Below are 24,240 nucleotides of genomic sequence, written 5' to 3' on the forward strand. Positions count from 1 at the left end.
TCCAGAGCTCTCAAATCACAGATGTACACAATAGGATGTCAGACAGAGCTTGGAGTTCTTTGGCCAGCACAAAGAAGAGAAACAAGAAAATTATGGTACTTTGAAAGCAGAAATTTTGGAACTGACCTATAGACTAACTTGGGTAGGTAAACACGCCATCAGATGTGGACATGATTTTTTAAATACAGCATCCAGGGTTGTTACCATGGAATCAATAATCAGGAGAATTGGCTGTCTGAGGAGATAGCCCCTGCCAGAGTATTTCAGAACTCCTTATTGCCCTTAAGTAAAGATTTGTTCTTTGAACCCCTTGCTTATGAAGTGTTCAAAACATCACAGGAAAATGGGAGGACCACAGTCAGTTAAACAGTTGCCAACCCACTCCCCCATTCCAAGATGTGACAATTACCCATCCAAATTCTAGCTCTACTGCCATTACCAGAATGGTGGGCACAAGAAAAATGTCAAGGAAATGAAAAAAGGAAGCTTGGAGACCTTCAGGACAAAGGACATGCTATAGAGTAACTATGAGTATTTCATGCTTTCCCTCTCTTCCTCCCCCATACACCAGCCCTTTAAACTGTTCTTAATCTGCCCCGATCAGCAGCCATAAAATAGGAGGCCAGTTCACAGGTTTACAAATTAATAGGTAAGTACTATGTCTATTCAAAAGTTCTCAGTAACTTCAAGGAATGCAACACAAGTTAGATTTGGGAAGTATTTGTGGGAATTTTGATGTAGAGGTAGGGGCTTTGTTGCATATTAATCTAGCTTACCATCACATATTATTTGTTTGTTGTTGAAGGTTTAGATCCTTTAACCAGGTAATTGAGGAACCATTTCTTTTGCAACAGAGTAGGGGGTCAAAGAGAGTTGGATCTTTTGTGGCTCAAAAAGGTAGACACAAGTTACACAGATTTTTGTTAGGCAACCCCTTAAGTATCTATTACACTTCATACATATTTATATTCAGATTTACAAGTTTTTAGTAATACCAGCATGGGGAATACTGTGAAACCCTTGGCTAAGTCCAGAAATTCTGTATGTAATGCATAAATGCTGACTGTTGCTTTGTTGGCTGTTTTTAAAGAAATGAATAAGGGTAAGAAGGCAGGGCCTGTTTTTGACAAAACCAAATTAATTAGGGTCTAAAGTAAGAGATTTTCAGTGTCCAGATTTATGAATCACTTAGTTCTGAGTTACTATATATATATATATATATATATATATATATATATATATATATATATATATATATATATGCATCTATATATATATATATATATATATATATCTATATACACATATGGGCGGCACAGTGGTGCAGTGGTTAACGTTGTCGCCTCACAGCAAGAGGTTCTCTGGTTCGATTCTCGGCTGGGGTGCCTTCTGTGTGGAGTTTGCATGTTCTGTCTGTGTTCGCGTGGGTTTCCTCCCACATTCCAAAGACATGCATCTGGAGCATTTCTCACTGGGCCTCTGCTGAAAACAGGCTCTGTGGAACCTAGTTGGACTTTCCCGGTCAACAAATGTTAAATAAATAAATAAAACTATATTCCATAGTTTTACATATGAGGTTTGTGAGACTAATGAATCTGTAGTTACCAGGGTCCATGGTTGGGCCACACTCATGTAATAGCATTACAGTGGCTACTGTCCAGGCTTTGGGAGTGTAACCAGTGGAGAGGCTTAGATTAAATAGGTTATGTAGGGGATCTGATAGACCATTTGGTACTGATGATCAGGCAATTTGTATGTTATCAGAGCCTTTAGATGAAGTGTTTTTAGATTTTGAGGAGGCTTATTCTGCAGTAGTTATGGGGGAGGGGTGAACAAGACTGTGGAATCAATAGAATAGTTATATTTGTGGGTGGAGTACAATTTGCTCTAAACTTCCCAGCTAGAATATTAACTGTTCAATTTGGGTCAGTGTGGGTAGTGTTAATGTGGACTAATTTTGAACATTGCTGAGTGTTCTTAACTTACTGACATATTTAAAGAAAGATTTGTAGTTATTTTGGTTGCATTAGTTATTTAAAGCTCATATTCACCTTTGAGCTTCCTTAACAGTACCTTTAAGCTCTTAGCTAGTTTGCCTAAATGCCCTGATAAGAGTGTAGAATAAGACCACTTATAAACATTAAATAATTTTTCTACAGGTATTCAACTACAGAAGGTCATTTTTAAATTTCCCATTGTATTAGGAGAATATAGGGATTGCCTTAACAATACAATTACTTAACTGTTAGGAGAAGTCAGAGGCATAGGTGATAGCTTTATAAATGGTGTCTACTGGAGGAGGATTACAGCAGAATATATTTAGATCATCACGTAATTGAAGATTCGCTTTTGAGAACTACCTGATTACAAAAGGTATTTGGAGGAGAAGTGTTACCAGTTTTAAAGCAAACAGTCACAAATGTATGGGCTGATTTAACTAAGGAGGATGAAACATATGGAGGTGTGCAAGAAGGGACCATATTTGTGAGAAAAAGATCAAGCATATTAAGGAATTTGGTAGGATGGTTAATTATTTGTACAAAGGAGTTAGCATTTATAAAGTTAGAAATGAGCTGGGCATGCCATACATCAGACATGTAGTCAACCAGTTTATTGGTGGATAGTGGAAGTTCCCTAATTTAAAGCCGTTTGGATTAATAGGGACTCCAGCTAAGGCATTAAGATGGCAGTTATGAGTAAGGGAATATAGGGCGTTCTACAGCTACCTATCAAATGGCAGTCTTGTTAAAGGTGACTTGTGTATCTAAGATTTCTAATTTGGGGTCCTAGAGAATCAGTTATGAAGTGAAGACATCCTTGTCATATACTAATATGCCCTCACAATTGCCAGTAGGTCTGAAGATATGATATGTATGAAGGGCAGGAAAAGAGGGAGTGTTGTGTTTGCTTTGAAACCATGTCTCGGTAACTATACATGTATGAATATATTCATGTTGCAGGAGGGCCTTTTTATTTTTTTTTTTGTTTGTTTTTGGCTACGTTGCATGGCATTGGGGACTTCTAGGACGGACACTGATCAACAGCTTAATTTCCCAGCTAGAATATTAACTGTGAAAAAAAAGAAAATGAGAAATAGGTGCTAGAAACTCTGCCAGATTTCATAAATTCAGTTGCTTGCTAGTAAGTACACTGCCTGCTTGCCAGCAAAAAAGAAACTTAGAGAGCCTAAAAGAAAATCAGGTAGAAAAAGAGAAGAGAAAACACTGAGAGGAATCCTGGCACTATTCAGCAAAAATCAGTTCAAGCACCAGCTTTGGTACAAGATACGGCTTCCAGTAATCTACAGGAAAAATAAATCAAATGTGCTCAGAGCTGATTAAAATAAATAAAACACTTAAGACGTATATCAACTCAAAAAACAAAAGGCTGGAAAAATGAAAGAAGCTTTAAACAGATATTTCAATGACTTGGTCAGAGATTGAAATGAAGGAAAAGCTCACTGTTTCCAAGACTGCGCAAGAAGAACTGTTACAAAAATAGTAGAATTAGAGAACAGAGTGAGCAGAGAAAACCTGAGATTTTCTGTTGTACCAGGGAAACTGGAAGGAACAGACTGTATTACTTTTATGAGAGTCCAAATAAGCAACTGGACTGGTATTCCACAGCAGGATTTGTTAATTAAAAGGGCACATAATGTGTATGCTCCAAACCTGACGATGAGAAAGCAGTCAAGATCTGTATTAGTAAAGATGCACTCATACTAGCAGAAAGATTTGATCGTGACAAAATTGTGGGAGAATGGCAAAATATTAAAAAGTGGAAACAGTAGTATGTTTCTGAAAATGATTATTGACCGTACACTGGTGAGAAGTGAAGCAAATTTATCTCAGCAGTCAGGGAATGTCAAAAGGCAAGTTTGAGATTCAAGCTGTTGTATCCAGATGTCTTCAGAATATTTTATGTTCATCACATTAGTCACTGCTGCGGTAGTCTAAGCTATATGGGTTATATCCTGCGAAGGATATAGTGGTTGGCCACCTTCCAAAGCTTCAGGGCACCTTCCACATGCCCAAACCTTTCAAGCAGCTCAAGCTGCACTGACTGAAAGACAAGTTTGGATGACAGGTCCTTCACAACTTTACTATTGCTAAAGAGAATCCTCCTTTGAGGCTCGACTGCCAGCTTGAGCTTTCCTTTGCTGGGCAGTTAAGTTACCTTTAGGGGGGGGGAGCTTCCATTTCATTAAGATTATTGAAGTTTTATTACATTCATCTTCAGGAAAGCTATTTTAAGGCTTGGAGTGTTGTGTTTTAATAGACTGCCTCAAGACTATAGCTTACTTTTAAATGGAGCACTCATTTTTCTGTCAGTTTAAAAGTAGTGCTAACTAACTGAAAACATATTTATGTGAAGAAATTGTGTTTATTTTTCCTTGGAGACTGGTACAGTGTTTGAAAGTGCTTTTTCTGTGCTTTTTATTTTGTCAAAGTAACGGTAGCATTTGTGGACTGGTAGTTCTACCTGCTTTTGCTGCTTGTCTTCCCTGGGAAAGATTCACTATTTTCTTTTTGACCATGGAACAGACTACTGGTCCCGCTCTCAGTCCTCGTTTCAGCCACAAAAAAAGTTAAGCAAATAGCCTTTGCCACCACAGCATTATAGCAGTTTGCCTCAGCCAAAGGTGGGTGACTCTTCCATGGCTATTTGTTGTACCTCAGACCACTCATCCTTTAAGCCAGATCCCTCAGGTGTAGACAGTCACTATGGCCCAGGAGTTAGCTACTTCCTTTGCAGTTGTTGGAGTCCCTTCAGTGGGCAAGGGAGGGCCACACTTGGTTCTGGGAGATGGAACAGGAAAGGTTTCCCTGTTGAGCTAGAATGCTATGCCCATCCTGGGAGAAGCAGCTGCTTTCATTAGTTACACAGTTGGACCCCCTTTTCCTGTCAAAAAGAAATAGAAAATGAAGCATGTATCTACTCCTCAACGTTCTTTAGACAGGAGTTGTTTATTGGGTCTGGCTCAGGGTTTAATTCAGGCTTTTGATCCTTCTTGTAAAATAATTTCTCATAAAAACTGGAATTCCAGGAGATCATTCAAAAGTTTTTCTTTTTTCCCCTCACATAGCATTGTGTATTTGGGATGACAACAGCACATTGCAGTTGACAGAACTTTTCTTCCACAGAAAAAAAATATCCTTATTTAGATCTGTTTCTAAGGTTTAACACTCAGACTTCAGTCACTGCAAGGGAATACCTCAGGATTTTGGGTCACATGGCATCTGTGAGTCTCATGATATCCTTGGCAAAAGTCCATAAGAGAAATATACAGTGGAATCTGAAATCATTTTGGTCCCAGCATCAACACCATTTATCTTTTCAAATGCCAGTGCTGTTGTTTGTCAGAAGAACAATCTTTTGGTGGAGACAACAAATATCCTTAAATCCATATCCCCCTTCTCCATACAGTCAGTCACCATGGACACTTCAGCTTTGCTTGGGGAGCAGTTTCAGGAGGCATAGAAGTGTAGAGGTTTGGGACACCAAGGACAGTGCAAGCACATAAATATCTAGGAGATGCTTGCACTGATCGAGGCTCTCAACTCTCTGAACCCTCTTTGTTCTCTGGAACCTCTAAAAAATGTGGTTTCAGACAATACCACGGTTATGTGATACATTAATAAGCAAGGAGAACTGGATCATACCCCTTTGCAGACTAGCCATGTTAGCTTGGGATATAGTTTCACAGTACAGTCTCACTCGTTGCACATCCTAAATTCTGTCAGAACAAAATTGTATAGCAGACAAGCTGAGCAGGACCAGGGCAGACCCTCACAAATGGAAACTAGATCAGGAGGTCTTCCAGTATTTGATCCATCTGTGCAGAGTTTCTCAAGTAGACCTCTTTACCTTCTCTTTCAACAATCAACTGGCAAGATTGAGTTCCAGGACTCTATACAAGAAGGCCTGGGAGACCGATGCCTTTTCTTTTCTTTTCTTTGGACAGGACTGTTCCTGTATGCTTTTCTACCCTTTCCACTAATATCCAGGGTACTTCTGAAGATTCAGAAGGAATCCCACAAGATCACTGTGGTGACTCCGTTCTGGTCTAGGCAACTGCAGTTCTTCCTTCTTTCAGAAATGGCCAGGGGCAATTACCACAAGCTTCCTCACAGATTGGATCTGCTCACACAAGAACAGGGGTGTTTGATATACTCTGACATCAATAATTTTCAAATGACTGCCTGGATGATAAGATTTTAATTCTTTTTAGGCATCTATTTACTGAGAAAGTACAGCAGATACTAAGTGAGGGAAAAAAGCCTTTTGCTAGAAAGTCATATATTAGCAAATGTTAAAGGTTTTCTAGTTGGTGCCTACAATAAAACCAGGACCCATTCAGGGATAGTTGTTCACTTGTTTTACAATGTTTGTGTGAGTTAGTATCCTATAGCCTTTCTTATTCCTCTGTCAGGGTTAATTTATCTGCTATATCAGCATGTCTTCCCACAGATCCTCCTCTTTCAAGGCACTGTCATGTCAAAATGCTCTTCAAAGGGGTTTTGCATACAAGGCTACTCAGTAAAACAGTGGTTCCTCCTTACGATCTTAATTTTGTGTTAGAGAAGTTAACATTATCTCCAGTTGAACGAGCTAATCTGGCTAACTTGAGGTGCTTAATATGGAAAACAGTTTTACTAATTGCTCTGACCTCTGCAAGAATGGTATCGGAGTTGCAAGCTCTTATGGTGAGTCAACCATACCTCATTTTCCATAGGGTACAGTTTCTTTGAGAACTAATCCTGCCTTAATGCCTAAAGTGGTATCCAAGTTTACTGTAAAATCCATCTTTCCATTTGCTTTACTGAATCTAAAAATGAGGAAGAAAGGATCCTCCCTCCATACCTGGGAAGTCCACAGACAACTCTGGTACTGTCTTGACAGAACTTTATCTCTCAGATTTTCAACTCAATTGTTTGTTTCTTGTGAAGGTAAAACAAAGGACAACCTGTGTCAAAACATATGATCTTTAAATAGTTGTGTAAGGCTGTTACCTTTTGTTTACTTACAAATGTATTCCAGGCAGGTTCAAAGCCCTCTCTACCAGGGCCTTAGCATCATCTATGGCTTTTTGTAAAGGGTTGGATTCTGAAAATATTCTAGGAGCTGTTACTTGGTCCTCTGTACGTACTTTCTTTTTCTCTTCCTGTTTGGCTTCAAATCACTCAGGATTCTTAGATTCTGTCAAGTCATTCGTCAGGGGTACATCACAGTGTGGAAATCCCGTCCTTTTATGGGAATTCCTCAGCCTTCTTTGGAACAACTTCCCTTTTTCCCAGAGGTTCTTCAAAATTTCTTGACTCAGGATACTATTCAAGAGGTGCCTGTGTCCCAAAGGGGAAAGGACTCTACTCCATACTGTTTCTAGTGACCAGGAAAGAGGGCACTTGGAGACCTATTCTAGATCTCTCTCATCTAAAAACATTTCTAAAAATGTCTTCCTTTCAGATGCTGTCCCTTCATATTCTGTTTCCTTTCTTGCTCCCTCAGACCTGAATGGTGTGTCTGGATACTTATCTCCATATTCCGATCCATCCTCTTTTCAGGATGTTTTTGCATTTCTCTGTTGCTTCCTGGAATTTTCAGTTGTCTGCTTTGCCCCTTGGCCTTACTGCTGCCCCAAGGGTGTTCACCAAATGTCATGTGATTGCTTTTTGCTGGCTTCAAAAGATCCAAATATTTCCTTACTTGGATGATCTGTTGATTCAGGCGTCCTCTGCGGAGACCCTTTTGCAAAATCTTCATTTTGCTTTTCCCTTCTTCAGAGTCTGGGGTTCACTATAAATTTAAAAAAAAATCTTCTCTGACTCCTTCTCAGGATCATGTTTTTCTGGGTTGCAGTATTCAGACGGTGCCAATGCTTGCTTCTCTGCCTCCTCCAAAGGCCTTAACTCTCATTTCTTTCTTTCACACTCTTCTTCCTCTGGCTTGCATTACCACCAGGGAGTTTCTGAGAGCTCTGGGTTTCATGGCATCCACCATTCCATTGCTCCCTCTGGCCAAACTTCACATGAGGATGTTTCAGTGGTTTCTGAACTCAGTGGGGCTTCACCATGCACAGTCTCTAGACATTGTAGTTCCTCTTCTTCCTTGTGTTAAACAGGAACTTCACTGGTGGATTCAGCAGTTGTCTCTGAATCCAGGAACCCCTTTTCATCCCCCTCTTCCCTATCAGGAATTGTTCACAGACTCTTGAGACATGGTATGGGGGTGACATCTGGCTCCCTAAAAGTTCAGGAGGCATGGTTGCTTCATCAGCAGAAGGAGCGCATCAGTGTCAAAGAGATGAGAGCTCTTCTTCTGACTCTTTGTGTCTTCCATCCTCTTCTCTCTCCAGGGACTCTCAGGGTATTCACAGACAATACCACAGTGATGTGATATATCAACAAACAGGAAGGAACACACTCTTATCTTCTTTGCTAGTTGGCACTTCTGGTATGGAATCTTGCTGTCAAGTATCAATTGACTCTTCAGGCAGTTTATATCCCTTCCGGTCAGAACATTGTGGCAGACTCTCTGAGCAAGTCCTTAACTCAGTCCCATGAATGGATGCTTCACAGGAATGTGTTTCTGGACATTATCAACCAGTGGGGTACTCCTGAAGTGGATCCTATTGCCTCCCCTCTGAACAGACAACTTCCTCTGTTTTGTGCCCGAGTCCCAGGTCCTTTGGTGTGGAAGGTGGATGCCCCCTCATTTTCCTGGAAGGAGATGTTTCTTTATGTATTCCCTCCCCTTCCTCTCATTCCGAAAGTCATGTTCAGAATTCAACAGGATCCTCCCAAAATCTTGTTGATGACTGCCTTTTGGCTATGACAGCACTGGTTCCCTCTTCTTCTGTATTTAGCCCGGGGCAATCATCACAAGTTTCCTCATAGGGTGGATCTGCTGTCACAAGACAAAGGGTCTCTCATCCATCCCCACCTGTCCACACTTCAACTGACACTGTGAGTGATAGGATTTTAATTCCTCATAGACACCTTTTTTCCCTGAGGATATGCTGCAAGTCCTGCAGGAGACCAGGAAACCTACTACTAGGAAATCCTACTTCTCCCAATGGAAGAGGTTTTCTAATTGGTGTCTCTATCGTAACTTGGACCCTCTTACTGCGGATGTTCCTTTGGTTCTGTCTTTATTTGTATGAGTTGCTCACTGCAGATTTGGCCTATTCTTCTATTAAGGCCCACTTATCAGCTATTTTTGCTTGTCTGCCTTTTTCTCCTCCTTTAGCTTGTAAATTTGAGGTGAAATGATTTCTTAAAGACATCCTTAAAGTTAGACCTCCAAGGAAGCCTGTTCCTCCTCCCTGGGATCTTAATTTTGTTTTGGAGAAGATGACTCAGGCTCCATTTGAGCCTTCAGCTTCCTTGCAACATACTTCCTGGATCATACGAAGTTACCAGGGTGTTGGCCCTAAGGCCCTTACAAGCCTAGCCAAGAATTTAGCCATGTTCCAGCAAGTCAGCACCTGATACCCCTGTCCATCAGGGACACAGGTGGAATCCCTGGGGTGTATTTTCTGTTCCCCATCCTGTTGTCCAGGTTGTACTTAAAAAGGGTTAATGAGGTACTCTGCTCAACGTGGAGAGGGTGTCTGTTCCACAGAAGGGGGGGTGGCTCTCTGGGACACAAATCTGTCCTGCCAAGTCCTACTGATGTCACAGACCTGGTTGAGGTCATGTATGTAGGTTACGCAAGTGGAGCTTGACTTGCGGATATGCAGCAGTCCCATCAAGGCGAGGCCTGAGATTGTTTGTATGCCAGACAGTGGTCATGTCTGAGGAGTCTATATGAGACTGAGTAGAGGGTCAGGGCCTTTAGCCTGTCTGTGTAGGGTAGATGTTTGAGGCCCTAGATTCTCCTGGTGAGGAACCTCTGTGGTCTCTCCAGCTGCTGCGTGTGCTTTGTAAGGTACATGCCAAAGGGGCATTGTACCCAATAATGGGTCTTATAAGGGAAGACTACAGGGATGCTATGACCAGTTTGTCCCTGAATGAGATACCCTTACTAATGAGGTGGGCCATGTAGAAAGCTTTCTGTACAATGGAGGCAGTATGGTGGTCAAAAGTCAGTTTGATATCAGCCTGGGTGCCCAAGTCCTTCACAACTGATTGCGTGCTTAGTACGTTGTTATTAATGTGATAATTAGTGGAGACTCCCTTTTCCCCAAAGGGGATAATGATGCATTTCTTGGCATTCAGTTTGAGACCATGCTTCTGGCACCAGTCATTAGTTTGGGTAAGGCCCTCATGTAGGATGTTCACATCACTAGGGGAATTTAAGACAGTACCCAGTTTGCAGTCATCTGCAAACTTGGTCAGTGACAGACCACTGGTTTTGGCTTGCACCTCAGAAAAGTACAGTGCATTGAAAAAGTATTTGTCCCTTCCTGATTTCTTATTTTTTTTGCATGTTTGTCACGCTTAAATGTTTCAGATCATCAAACAAATGTAAATATTACAAAAAGATAACAGTAAACACAAAATGCAGTTTTTAAGTGGTGATTTTATTGATTAAGGAAAAAAAATATCCAAACCTACATGGCCCTATGTGAAAAAGTAATTGCCCCCTAAACCTAATAACTGGTTGTGCCACCCCTAGCAGCAACAACTGCAATCAAACGTTTGTGATAACTGGCAATGAGTCTTTCACATCGCTGGTGAGGAATTTTGGCCCACTCTTCTTTGTAGAATTGTTTTAATTCAGCCATATTGGAGGGGTTTCTGAGCATGAACCTCTTTTTTAAGGTCATGCCACAGCATCTCAATTGGATTCAAGTCCGGACTTTGACTTGGCCACTCCAAAACCTGAATTTTGTTTTTTTTAAGCCATTCAGAGGTGGAGTTGCTGGTGTGTTTTGGATCATTGTCCTGCTGCAGAACCCAAGTGCGCTTCAGCTTGAGGTCACAAACTGATGGCCGGACATTCTCCTTCAGGATTTTTTTTAGAGAGCAGAAGTCATGGTTCCATCAATCACAGCAAGTCGTTCAGGTCCAGAAGAAGCAAAGCAGCCCCAGACCATCACACTACCACTACCATGTTTGACTGCTGGCATGATGTTCTTTTTCTGAAATGCTGTGTTACTTTTACACCAGATGTAACGAGATGCACACCTCCCAAAAAGTTCAACTTTTGTTTTAGCAGTCCACAGAATATTTTCCAAAACGTCTTGGGAATCATCAAGATGATTTTTGGCAAAAGTGAGATGAGCCTTTATGTTCTTTTTGGTCAGCAGTTGTTTTTGCCTTGGAACTCTGCCATGCATGCCATTTTTGCCCAGTCTCTTTCTTATGGTTGAGTCATGAACACTGACCTTAACTGAGCCAAGTGAGGCCTACAGTTCTTTAGGTGTTGTTCTGGGTTCTTTTGAGACCTCTGGGATGAGTTGTTGCTGCGCTCTTGGGGTACTTTTTGTAGGCCGGCCATACCTGGGAAGGTTCACCACTGTTCCATGTTTTCTCCATTTGTGGATAATGGCTCTCACTGTGGTTTGCTGGAGTCCCAAAGCATTAGAAATGGCTTTGTAACTTTTCCCAGACTGTAGATGTCAATTACTTTGTTTCTCATCTTTTCCGTAATTTCTTTAGATCGTGGCATGATGTCTTCCTTTTTGTGAGCTTTTGGCCTACTTCACTTTGTCTGACAGTTTCTGTTTAAGTGATCTCTTGATTCAACAGGTCTGGCAGTAATCAGGCCTGGGTGTGGCTAGTGAAATTGAACTCAGCTTTCCCAAAAATGTGATTAACAACAGTTACTTCATGATTTAACAAGGGGGAGAAATTAGTTTTTCACATAGGGCCATGTAGGTTTGGATAGTTTTTTTTCCTTAATAAATAAAATCATCACTTAAAAACTGCATTTTTGTGTTTACTTGGGTTATCTTTGTATAATATTTAAATATGTTTGATGATCTGAAACATTTAAGTGTGACAAACATGCAAAAAAATAAGAGATCAAGAAGGGGGCAAATAATTTTTCATTACACTGTATATCCCAAATAGTAGAAACCCCAAGACCAGTTTTTTGGGTGCACCTCTCATTTCAGGTCTACTATTAGAGGTGTCTTCCCCTATTTTGACTGAGTAGGTTCTGTCAGTGAGCCAGTTAGCTACCCATCTGGTAACGTACAGGTTGATGACTAGCTGGGAGAGTTTATCTATTATGCCTGAGTCGGGAATAGTATCAAAGGCTTTGGCTAGGTCAAGGCAGGCAGTGTGCATTGTCTACCCCTCGTCCATGGCTTTGGTGACTGTTTCATAGAAGTCAACCGAGTTTAACAGGCATGATCTCCCTTTGACAAAACCAAACTGTGTGGGGTCAAGCATTTGGAGGTTGCCAATGTCTTTGTTTATAAGCTCCGTGATAATGAGTTCCATGGCCTTGCAGATCAGGCTAGTCAGGCTGATGGGCCTATAATTGCCTGGGTCAGTGGACGCTCCACCTTTGTGTAGAGGGATGACAGTGGCTGCACTTCATTCAGCTGGGATGAAGCCAGTGCTCAGGCTTTGGTTGAATAGGGTGCTTAACGGAGCTCAGAGCTCATACCTGAGATTTTTTTAAGGGTACAAAAATGTGAGATGTGATTCTGGATAAAATAAGTAAAATTTACAAATGCAAAAACTATAGAGGGCATAATGGGTCTATATCACATTGTCGAACTCTTAAATATTTGAACATCATATGGTCGACACCATATGATCGAACTTTTAAAAGTTTGAATGTTTCAACTGAGATCTCCGTACAATGCGAAATGGGAAGATTTCCCTTTTCTGCACTGTAGTGTGATCCCAGAGTTGGTACCGTTCAGGTAGGTTTTTTTCTTTGGTTTATAATTTTATTACATTTTCGAACTTTGAAAAGTTTGATCATATGGCGACCATATGATGTTCGAACTTTTAAAAGTTTGATAATGTAATATAGATGCAGCATAACAATATGTTGCAATGGTAAAGTAGTGAAGAATGAGTGTCACATTTAAATCAGGTAGTCTAACCCAATAATTTTGAATGCATTAACAGAGCAACAGCTTTGGTTTCCCTGACAGTGGTGTATTCAGTACAAACAGTAGTGTAAAAACAGTAATAAATAATAGTGCAATAAAGTGCAGTTAATAGATGAACTAATCAGTTTATTTGTTCTCTACCTAACTAGTTGCAGTAATGAGTAAAAGATAATGTAACCCAATGGCTGCTAGTGCGGTTTATATCGGAACATCGAAGGCTGATACCTCCGAAGCTCACAACTTCGAACTTCAAACCCCGAAAGCTGACAACATTGAACCGCAGAATGGAGATCGCCATAGATTGTGGGAAGGGAAGATTTCCCTTTAGTGCACTATAGTGCAATCTCAGAGTTGGTATATTTAAGAAGCAAAGAGTGTGGGGGGTGCAGGGGGGCTTGCCCCCCTGCATAGAGCGTTTTTTTTTTTTTTTTTTTTTTTTTTGTTAGTATTTTTTTTTGTACATTCTATGCTGTCAGCTTTCGAGGTTTGTAGTTCGAAGTTGTGAGCTTCGGACTTTTAAGCTTTCAGTCATCTGATAGAGACCCCTGCTAGTGTGTAGGTGTATAGCTTAGGGTATTGATCAATCTAACCAAAATGATCTAACTATTGTGACAGAAGAGCAAAGGGTTGCAGTATAGTTTACTAAAAAGTGAAGTCAACACAAGTTGCAGAAAGTGTATAAGATAGTGTAGTCTGTAGTGCAGTCTTATAGAACACTAACTTTAAATACAGTAACATTAGAGCAGTTATTAACAAAGAGTAGCAAGTAGGAATACACCACCACCAATGACCACAAAGTGCAGTCAGTAACTGACACAAATTAATTTGATTTGTCTTTAAGTAGTAGCAGAAATTGTCAATAGTACAGTAACCTGAAATAGTGTTTGCTGCAGTGCAGTATTACCTTATATGTTGTCAGTAACGAAAACGAGTGCAACAGCAGCCAGGTGAAGCAGCGCAGTGTTACTTAAACATAATAATAGTACTTAGCAGTTTCAATGATGCCGCAGATGAAGTGCATTCAAGAAGTTAATAAGCAGACAAGTTCCATTATTAAAAGAAATACAATTTCCAATAAAAGAATAGTAATACAGTCTATTGAACTCACTTATTTACATGGAAACAATCAAATTAGCAATTAACTGACAATTTCCACTCTGTGTAAGAAGCAACAGTTCAAAAATGTATAGAGATAGCATGTTTAATTGTGTTGTTTGCAATAAATGGTAAAAAACAGAGTACTAGTGGATGGTACATGTGATTTCACAGGGGTACAGACTACACTTCCACTCAAACCAAAGGTTCTGGGGATCTCACTTGTTCCATGTGATCAAAGACATCCAGCATAATCCCTGCTACAGGACCTTTTACAACAAAACGTTATAGAGAGAGCATTGAAGGAAGAAAAGGTCACAGATTTTTATTCCAGAATGTTCCTGTAGCCTAGGAAAGGTGGCCAGTGGAGGTGCAGACTAGACTTATCAAGGGTAAGCAAACTGTAGAAAGTGCCAAAATTCAGAATGCTAACCATACATGCCATTATACTCCTCTTTCCCCAGGCTCTGATGGAGTAACTTTGGATTTCAGTGATACCTTTCTGTAAATCCCATTCACAACAACAGCAGCTGCTTTCTCAGTTTCATAGCAGAGGCCAGATTTCTCCTTTGACCTTTGAATGGGCTACTGCTCGTAGGGTTTTTACCAAGTACCTTGCTTCATTTATTGCCCATTGCCAAGCTATAAGCATTCCCTTCTTTCCTTTCCAGGATATCTGCTTCCTGCAGGCCCATTTCAAGGAAGGAGAAGAAGGAGCACACTCCTTGCACCTGTTTGCTTCCAGAACATCATTCACTCTCTTTCTCTGTCTCAGCCTCCCAATATTCAGTCTGAACCCACGCAGGATAGTGGCATTCTTGCAGGTTATACTGGAGTCTACTAGCCAAGTGAGGCTTCATACATCAGGACAATTTCCTGTACAGTACTTTTTGCACACGTCAGAAAAGATTGCCATTTCTGTAAGGGAGCACATATGCAGCTTGGGGTATGTGTCCTTCCCCAACCTCATTGTCCCTCTAGCAAGACTACAGATGGTTAAACTGCAGTGGTATGTCAGAGGTATTTGGCATCAGCACAGTCAGCCTCTAGAGGAGATGACTCCTTTGTTGCCTTAGGTAAGGAAATATAGTTGTGTGACGAGTCTACAGGTTCAAAAAAAATCAATAGGTTCCTTTCAAGCAACCTCAGTAAAATCAGACTCCAAACAACCTGTCAGCCCAGTCAGGGAAAGGTTCTGGTCACCTGAGACAGCATGCAACTCAAGAGGCACATGATCTTAAAAGAGGGATGATGGAGGTAATTCAGGATATCAGGGTCAATAAGCCCATTTGAAGCTAGGATTCCTGCATCTGATAATAGGCAATACCACAGTGATGTGGAATAGAAACAAATAGGCTGGGGCTCAGTCCTACCCCTTTTGCAAGCTGGCATTTGGCAGTGACAGCATGGGACATCTTCCTTGAGTGAGGCATGCACCCAATGACCTCCTACTACCCATTTCTGTGGCAGACCACTTGATCAGATCAGAAGCAGGCAGGGATGCTGGAGATGGATGCTTTCCTTCAACTAGTCCATAGATGGCGTGTTCAAGAAATACGCCTGTGTGCTTCTTTGAGTAGATGACAGCTGAAGAGATTCTTTTCCAGAGCTCCACCTACAGAAGCCTGGACAGTCTTTACACCTAGTAAAGACTACTAGTTTTTAGTCTGGACACCTTCTTTAACTAAGCATGGATGTTTCAGTATGCTTTCCCTCTGATTCCCATTATCCCCAGTATGATCCAAGAAGTGAAGGAGGAGAGCCCAAAGATGTTCCTAATAGCATTGTTTTGGCCAAGGCAGCATTAGTCCTGCTTTTATTATGCTGCTGCATGTCAGCCTGTTAATGCAGTTCAAGCATCCTTCCTACAACCAGGCTTATGGATGCTTGATGTAGAGCAAGAATGATCTGCTTTGCTTCCCTCTGGGAAGCATTATCTGAGGATATGCTTAGCATCATAAAAGAAGCTAGAAAATCTGCTACAAGGAAGGCCTACTTAGCTAACTGGAAGAGGTTCCATATTTGGAGACAGAAGAGGAATCAAGAGCCCAATTCACCCGAGGTGTCACTGATTCTACAGTACCTGTCAGAACTGCACAGGTTAGGGATGGTTTATGTCACAGTGATGGTATAGCTTTCAGCAGTTTCAGCATATATCCCTATGAAAGCCTCAAAAGACCTTAATATCTCTAGTTCCTTAAAGGGATATTTCACCTTAGAACACCAAGAAAAAATGTATCTCCTTTATGGGACTTGAATTTACCTTAGAGAAACTGTTACAAGCTCCTTTGAATATCCATCTTCTGCATGTCTCAAGTTCCTGACTTGGAAAGCAGTACTTTTGCTATCAGTCACATCAGCCAAAAGGATCTCCGAACTAGAGGTAGTCATTCATTTAATGATAATTTAAATTTTTATTACCTACCCTGCATCAGTTATATTGAGGGATAGAGCCCTGACTGTGGCCCAAGTGACCTGATTTTAATAAGCAGCTTGAGCACTTAATGATGCAGACAGTGGAGACTGGGTGCACTGATCCTTGGGGGGGGGGGTACCTGTGCCAAGGAGCACAGGTGCTTCGGTAGTGCTGGTGGAGAGCAGGGAAATTCACTTGCTATGCCTCCAGTGGATGGGCAGGATGTCCTGCTGTCAGTTCCTTGTGGAAGTGAGAAGTGGTGCAGTACTGAAGCTTACTGCATATCCCACTTTGGCTGTCAGTGGGTGGACATAGGGGATAGGGCATATTAAGACCTGGAACTACCCCAATGACTGCCTTAATGATGGTTACTACCTTTGACCCTCATTCCACTGATGCAGAATGAATTGGCTGATTAGCCAAGAAGGGGGTAATAATCAGCAGGCAGTAAGGGCAAAATGTCTGAAAGCAATTCATTACCTAAGAATATGGCTTTACCAGAGACTCATTTTTCCACTTAAACCAAACCAAATCTGAAATAAAAAGAATCAGTAATCTGGGCTAGGAAATATTTCAGTTCCCGTTTCCTAGAGATAATCCAGTATCAGTAATGGTATCTTTCTTCTACAAATACAATACAGTCTCCACATGATTGCAGCCACCTCCAAAAAACTAATCTTTTTACAAATTACCACAAATAGCATCATCTATTTCATCACACTTGACCCATTAAGGAACACCAGTGCTTAGCTGTGTCTAAAACTAATAGGCTGTTTAAGAGAGGTGTATTCTACTGTTATGCTCCCTTCTTTTCAAACTCTTTAAGCTCGTTTGTTTTCCCTTTCCATGCCAGATGGCTTGCAGTTAGACAAAAATATTACCAAGTCAGCTATACTCCCTCTTATGTCCCCTTATTACACATCTTGATCAACAAACTACATCAAAGGTGTGATGCCATGGCAGAGAACCTTAATTTAAAATGTGATGTTTGTGCATTTTCTTTCTTAGTTCAGACTGGCACATTTGTAAACTATATTTAAGCTTTGTAAAAATCTTCATGGCGTGATACTGTGAAATTACATTTATATGATGTCTTAGCAGTAACAGGAGAATTGCATTTGATCTTTCATGTAATATAGATAAAATATATGTAAAGCCTGTAAGCTTATTCTGCTGAAAAATGCAGTAATTGTGGAGATGTTGTATCTCAGGAAGAAATGAAGGGCATGTTATGACAGGGGAAGTCATAAACCTGAACAGTCGTGAAGGTTGTAAAACGTGCTTGGAAGTAATAGCAGTATGTAAAATCTTAATAATTATTTCTTTCTGATGTTTTTACAGTGTGCAAGAAGAACTGAGGCTTCAATGTTGTCTCTTTTTATCTAATTCATCCTTTGGGTTATCACATGCAACCTCTGTGTTTGTTTATTTATTTATTTTATTTTATTTTATTTTATTTTATTTTACATTTGTTGACCGGGCTAGTCTAGCTGGATACATGTCCATTTTCAGTAGAGGCCCAGGGAGAAAAGCTCCATGTTGAGTACAACAAGCCATTAACGAATGATATACAAAATAGCAATATACAATAAAAAAACACCAAATTAAGTACAATCATAAAAAGTATACAGAAGAATACAGCAAAATGTTTTTTTTTTTTTTTTTTTTAAGTATTAGGCATGGCCAGAGCAATAAGCATTAATGAGCTATCGGTATCTATGTGAAGACTTCAGTCAAAAGTTACGTCCTGAGCAGAGTTAGAAGAGAAGGCTAGATAAAATAGGAGGTTGTAGGTGAGAGGAAGCAGCAGTTAGTCAGGGATAGAACAGGAACATAACCAGTGAGTCATGACATGAAGCTTAAGCTTCTTTTTGAAAAGAGTATGAGAGCAGAGAGTTGTAAGTTCAGAGGGTAGAGCATTCCAAAGCTTACCAATGGAATTGCAGAAGAGGGAGTCTCCTGCCAAATTGTTGGATCTGCAGGTGTTAATCTGAAGTTTATTAGAAGAGCGTAGGTTTTTCGGATTTTGGTAGAGGGTAAGGAGGCTGGCAAGAATAGGAGGATTGGTGTAGGGCTTTGTGGGCAATTGTAAGCTGAGAGAAGTGGAGATGGTGTAGAAACTCTAACCAATCAAGTAGTTTAAGATTTAGACAGTGATGAGTTCGAAAAGGAGAGGCAGCAGCAAATCTGGCAATATTATTATAGGATACAGTCAACTTGTTAATGTTGGCTTTAGAAAGGTTTGTATAAATTGGTGAGGCATAGAGCAACGTAGAGATGAGATGTGTTCTGGCTATAGCAGTCCTGGCTGTTGGAGTAAGAAAGGGTTTGATTCTGTAGAGGGATCCAAGTTTCTTGTTGATCGTTTTTATTGTACTGTTAATATGTGTGTCAAAATTGAGGTTGTTGTCTATAGTTATTCCTAGGAGTTTGGTAGTGAGGTCTGGAGAGATAACCGTACCATCGTTAGATGTAAGTGTAAAATGGATGGGGGTGGACTTACGGGTTGGAGAGAAGGGTAGAAGTTTAGTTTGTTTTGGATTTAGAAGGAGGCAACGTTTTGTAAACCATTGTTCAACAGTATTAAATGCATTCTGGGTGATGTTCTGCAGGTCGGTTTGAGAAGTAGCTGAGCAGATAATAGTGGAGTCATCAGCATACTGAATGTAGGTAGAATGTGGAATTGCTGACTGAAGATCATTAATATAGATGGAAAATAGGAGAGGGCCTAATATGGAGCCCTGAGGGACACCCAGGGAGATAGGTAAGAGATTAGAAAGATTATTGTGCCAAAGTACTGCTTGTTTTCTGTTATTGAGGTAAGATTTGAACCAGTTGATGGCTAATGGGTCTAGCGAAAGTGATTTCATAATATGCAAGAGCAGCTGATGATGAACCATGTCAAAGGCTTTGGATAAATGAATGAAAACTGCAGAGGAAAGAAGGCCGTTGTTACGTTTATTGTTAATACAATCTGTAAATGATAGCAGGGCTGTGGTGGTAGTGTGGTAGGGTCTAAAACCGTGTTGACAGTTTGCCAATAGTTTATTTTGGAGAAGGTGGTTTAGAAGTTGCTTCTGGATACATTTTTCCATATTTTTTGCCAGAGGAGATAGTAAGGCTATTGGACGAAAGTTAGAGTAGTCACTAGAGTTCCCACCTTTGTGTAGAGGAATAATGTAAGAAATTTTCCAGATGGATGGGATGTATCCTTCACTGATGGTTCTATTAATAAGAATGGATATGGGGTAGGCAATGGGTCTGGCACCAATTTGAAGGTATTCTGCTGGGAGTTGGTCAGCAGAAGGGGTGGAAGGTTTCAGTTTTAGTAGAAGAGAGCATATAGTAGAAGTAGGCACTGGTTGAAATTGAAAGGATGGAGGAGGATTTAAAGGTGAGTTAGGCAGATTTGATGTGTCTGGTGAAAGATGGCTAGCAAGAGATTGGATGGTGTTGGTAAAGAATTAATTAAAGGAGTTGGCAGTTTGAATGGGATTATCTGAGTTAGAGCCTAGAGGGTTAGGGGAGGTAGATTGACCTGGGTGCAGACGTTTGTTAATGCTGTTCCAAAACATTTGAAGCTTATTAAGATGGGTTTGCTGTATTTGGAGGTAGTAGTTCTTTTTATCTAGCACTATGGCTGTTTTAGTATTATTTCTTAGTTGTTTAAAAATTAAATGATCTAATGGGTTTTTAGTAGCATGCCATTTAGCCCAGGCTTTGTTTCTCAGATGGATTTTATGCCTAGTAGTATTTGAGAGCCAGGGTGCTGGTTTAGCTTTGCATCTAATAGAGCGTAATGGGGCATGGTGGTTCAGGATGGATAAGAAACTGGTATTAAAATAGGCTACTGCTGGGCGGCCACGGTGGTGCAGTGGTTAGCATTGCCGCCTCACAGCAAGAGGTTCTCCGGTTCGATCCTCGGCTGGGGTGCCTTCTGTGCGGAGTCTGCATGTCCTCCCTGTGGTCGCGTGGGTTTCCTCCGGGTGCTCCGGTTTCCTCCCACATCCCAAAGACATGCTGCAGGTGGATTGGACACTCTAAATTGGCCCTAGGTGTGCGTGTGAGTGTGCCTTCTGTGGAAGGTTGGGCGCCGGGCTGGCAACTCGACACCGTAAAACTCCACTGCCAATCAATGTGCGGACAAGGTGATCCGCTGTGGCGACCCCTAACCGGGAAGAAGCCGAAAGAAGAAGAAGAAGATTAAAATAGGCTACTGCTTCATCAAGTGGAAGATGTTTTAGTGGAGACCAATTACATTGTTTAAGTTCTGTCAGAAATAGATCATGGTTAAATTGTTTTTTGCAGCGAACAGTCCTGGCAATGTTGGAATGAGTGGGGTTGGAATGAGTGGGGTTGGTTTTAGATCTGATAAAGTAGGTTAGGGAGTGGTCACTTAGATCATCTGGGAGGATCCCTACATTGTAGGTTTGAAGAGGGTTATTAGTAAGTATCCAGTCCAAGGTAGTTTCTTTGTTGGTGGGTTTGTGAGTTCTAGTAGAGGAGTTAATGGTTTGAGTAAAGCCATATAAGTTAATATGGGTGGAAGGGTTACTACTGTTACAGGACAGCCAGTCAATATTAAAGTCTCCTAAGATTATTGTTTCATGTGGGAGGTTAATAGAACACCAATTTAGGATATTTTCGAGGGTATTAATATTATTTCCTGGTGGTAGGTATAAACAGATGACATTAATAGCTTTATTAGGGTTGACCTGGAGTTTAGTGATAAGTAATTCAGCTGAATTGTCTAAAGGGTGGGTTAAGATCTATGGTGCTGATTTGTAGTTTGGTTTTATAGAGGATTGCGACCCCTCCTCCCTTTTTGGCAGTACGGTCTCTTCTGATGATATTATAACCAGGAGGGGTAACTTCATTATCATTGACTGTGGGTTTTAGCCAAGTTTCAGATAGGCATAGGATATCAGAGTGGTGGACATCTAGGAGGGCATGGAGGTGTGGGATTTTATTATTAATGCTGCGTATATTAAGATGTGCTATAAGGAGGGAGTTTGCAGTTTTGGAGGGAGTTATGGAGATACTGGCAATTAGAGTACATTTATCAGTGGAAGAGGTATGGTTAGGACCAGGGTTAGGATGAATGTCACCATCTACTAGGGAGTGAAGGTATGTGATATGTTTGTGGTAAAGTAACTTATAATAGTAGTACAGTAGGTTTTTATTATTGGGATTGTTATATTTAATTGGTGCTAGTCTGTGATATTTGGGAAGTGTATAGTTGGGTGTGGATGTAATGTTAAGAGAGATTGCAGTAATGGCTAGAGGTAGTGTAGAAGTATGTTTAGAGGGAAAGAGGGTGGAGACGTAGAGTGGTTGTTCATAAGAGGTTAAAAGATAGGTAGTAAAAAGAGAAGAAAGTAGTGTGAGGAAGAGAAGTAGTTGAATATAGAGTTGGAAGTGGGATGTTGGCATTGTGGAGTTAATGTAAGGGGATAGAGTGAGTGGTGTGGGAGGTGATTTGGTGTGGTGATGTCTGTGGAGATGGATGTGAATGAGAGAGTTAATTAGAGGTGGGTGTGACTAATTATATAGTGATGTGTAAGGTGTGGTGTGATAATGATGTGAGCACTGGTATTGGTGCAGTGATAGAGGGGGTGTGGTCTTGGTGGAATAAGTGTAGGAGTAGTGGGGGCGGGTGGGAATAGGGGGCAGGGTAGGGGAGCGGAGTGAGCCCGCAGGGCGAACGGAGCGCGATGAGACAAGGAGTCCTGTGTCAAGAGAGACAATCAGTGAGCTAGAGAGGTAACAGGTGAGTATCAGGCGGAAAGAGTAGCAGGAAGATGAGAGGCTTAGCAGTGGGAGATTTAAGATGCTTCGAGGGGAGAGTAGAGATAAGAAACACTTAACGGCACAGGAACATGGGAAGAGATAGAGTAGAGCTAGGGCTAGAAAAGTAGAAAGGATAGCTTGGTACACAAAGAGCTTTAAAATGAACAGAGGGTGTAGCTAGTAAGTTATAAAAGAACAGTTTAGAGATGTATGAAAACGGCAAGTGAAAAGGCGCCACCTAGTGTGCAGTCACCGTAATTCCAGTATAAGCAGCACCTGGGGTAATTCCAGGCTAAGGGAGATGAGGAGTTGAAGGAGAGGGTACAATGTAGATATGAGAAAGATATGAGGGAGTGTAAGTTAGGCTGGAAGTGGGGAAAAATGGGATGCTTTGGGGGGGGGAATGGCTGCTGCCTTACCTGACTCAGGAAACCTGCCTAACCTGGCAGTGTAATATTATATTAATAAAGAATACAGTCTTTCAATTGACTATAACAACATACTTTCTCTTTTAGTGTTCCTGGGAAGTCTCACAGGGAGCTGAAAGGTAGATTTCCTTATACTGAAAGTATTTCCAGATTCCGGCAGTCAGGCTTAGGGATAAACAGGAACCCAGAGTTTCTCTTTTAGTGTTCCTGGGAAGTCTCACAGGGAGCTGAAAGGTAGATTTCCTTATACTGAAAGTATTTCCAGATTCCGGCAGTCAGGCTTAGGGATAAACAGGAACCCAGAGTTACTCTTTTAGTGTTCCTGGGAAGTCTCACAGGGAGCTGAAAGGTAGATTTCCTTATACTGAAAGTATTTCCAGATTCCGGCAGTCAGGCTTAGGGATAAACAGGAACCCAGAGTTTCTCTTTTAGTGTTCCTGGGAAGTCTCACAGAGAGCTGAAAGGTAGATTTCCTTATACTGAAAGTATTTCCAGATTCCGGCAGTCAGGCTTAGGGATAAACAGGAACCCAGAGTTTCTCTTTTAGTGTTCCTGGGAAGTCTCACAGGGAGCTGAAAGGTAGATTTCCTTATACTGAAAGTATTTCCAGATTCCGGCAGTCAGGCTTAGGGATAAACAGGAACCCAGAGTTTCTCTTTTAGTGTTCCTGGGAAGTCTCACAGGGAGCTGAAAGGTAGATTTCCTTATACTGAAAGTATTTCCAGATTCCGGCAGTCAGGCTTAGGGATAAACAGGAATCCAGAGTTTCTCTTTTAGTGTTCCTGGGAAGTCTCACAGAGAGCTGAAAGGTAGATTTCCTTATACTGAAAGTATTTCCAGATTCCGGCAGTCAGGCTTAGGGATAAACAGGAACCCAGAGTTTCTCTTTTAGTGTTCCTGGGAAGTCTCACAGGGAGCTGAAAGGTAGATTTCCTTATACTGAAAGTATTTTCAGATTCCGGCAGTCAGGCTTAGGGATAAACAGGAACCCAGAGTGCAGGAGGGAGTGCCTGAGCAGGTATGGACAGCAACCAGGTCTAGGGTGAAAGTGAAAAAAAAAAAAAACTGTAACTGTGTTTTTTTAGAAACTTGGATCTAGGCCTCTGACTTCCCCCTACCCATATTTCCCTCAGTTCACCAGAATACCTCAGATCTCGTTTGCTGCTTGATCCAGTGGGGCGTAGAATTTGAGGTCTCTGACTTTTCAGATTACATTATGTGCTCCTTCACTAGTTTTTTTCAGAATTTTGATTATATATCTTTCAACTATTTCGTAGTTGACTGGTTTTCTGCTTTCCTCCCCTTAGAAAGGAGCTTTTTTCTTGTTAGCATTATACAGTTAAACAATTTCTTTCTTTACTTCTAGGCTTTAGACCAATTCTTCCATTATAGTGATAGCTTTAATTTTGTTTGTTTGCTGTCTCTGGTTAATGACTGTGAACTGTACTTTGTTGTTATTGCTGTTCTAAGGGGTTGTGTGTTACCTCTAT

General features: G+C 41.0%; 1 protein-coding gene across 1 annotated transcript in view; it reads left to right on the plus strand.

Annotated features, from left to right (window-relative positions):
- Nucleotides 1–24,240, plus strand: part of SHLD1 (shieldin complex subunit 1) — a 2,230,375-nt gene that overhangs the window by 942,037 nt on the left and 1,264,098 nt on the right. The gene's annotated exons all lie outside the window — the stretch shown is intronic.

Source organism: Protopterus annectens, chromosome 1.part2 (assembly GCF_019279795.1).
Source record: "Protopterus annectens isolate FY-2018-M chromosome 1.part2, PAN1.0, whole genome shotgun sequence".
Classification (NCBI taxonomy): domain Eukaryota; kingdom Metazoa; phylum Chordata; order Ceratodontiformes; family Protopteridae; genus Protopterus; species Protopterus annectens.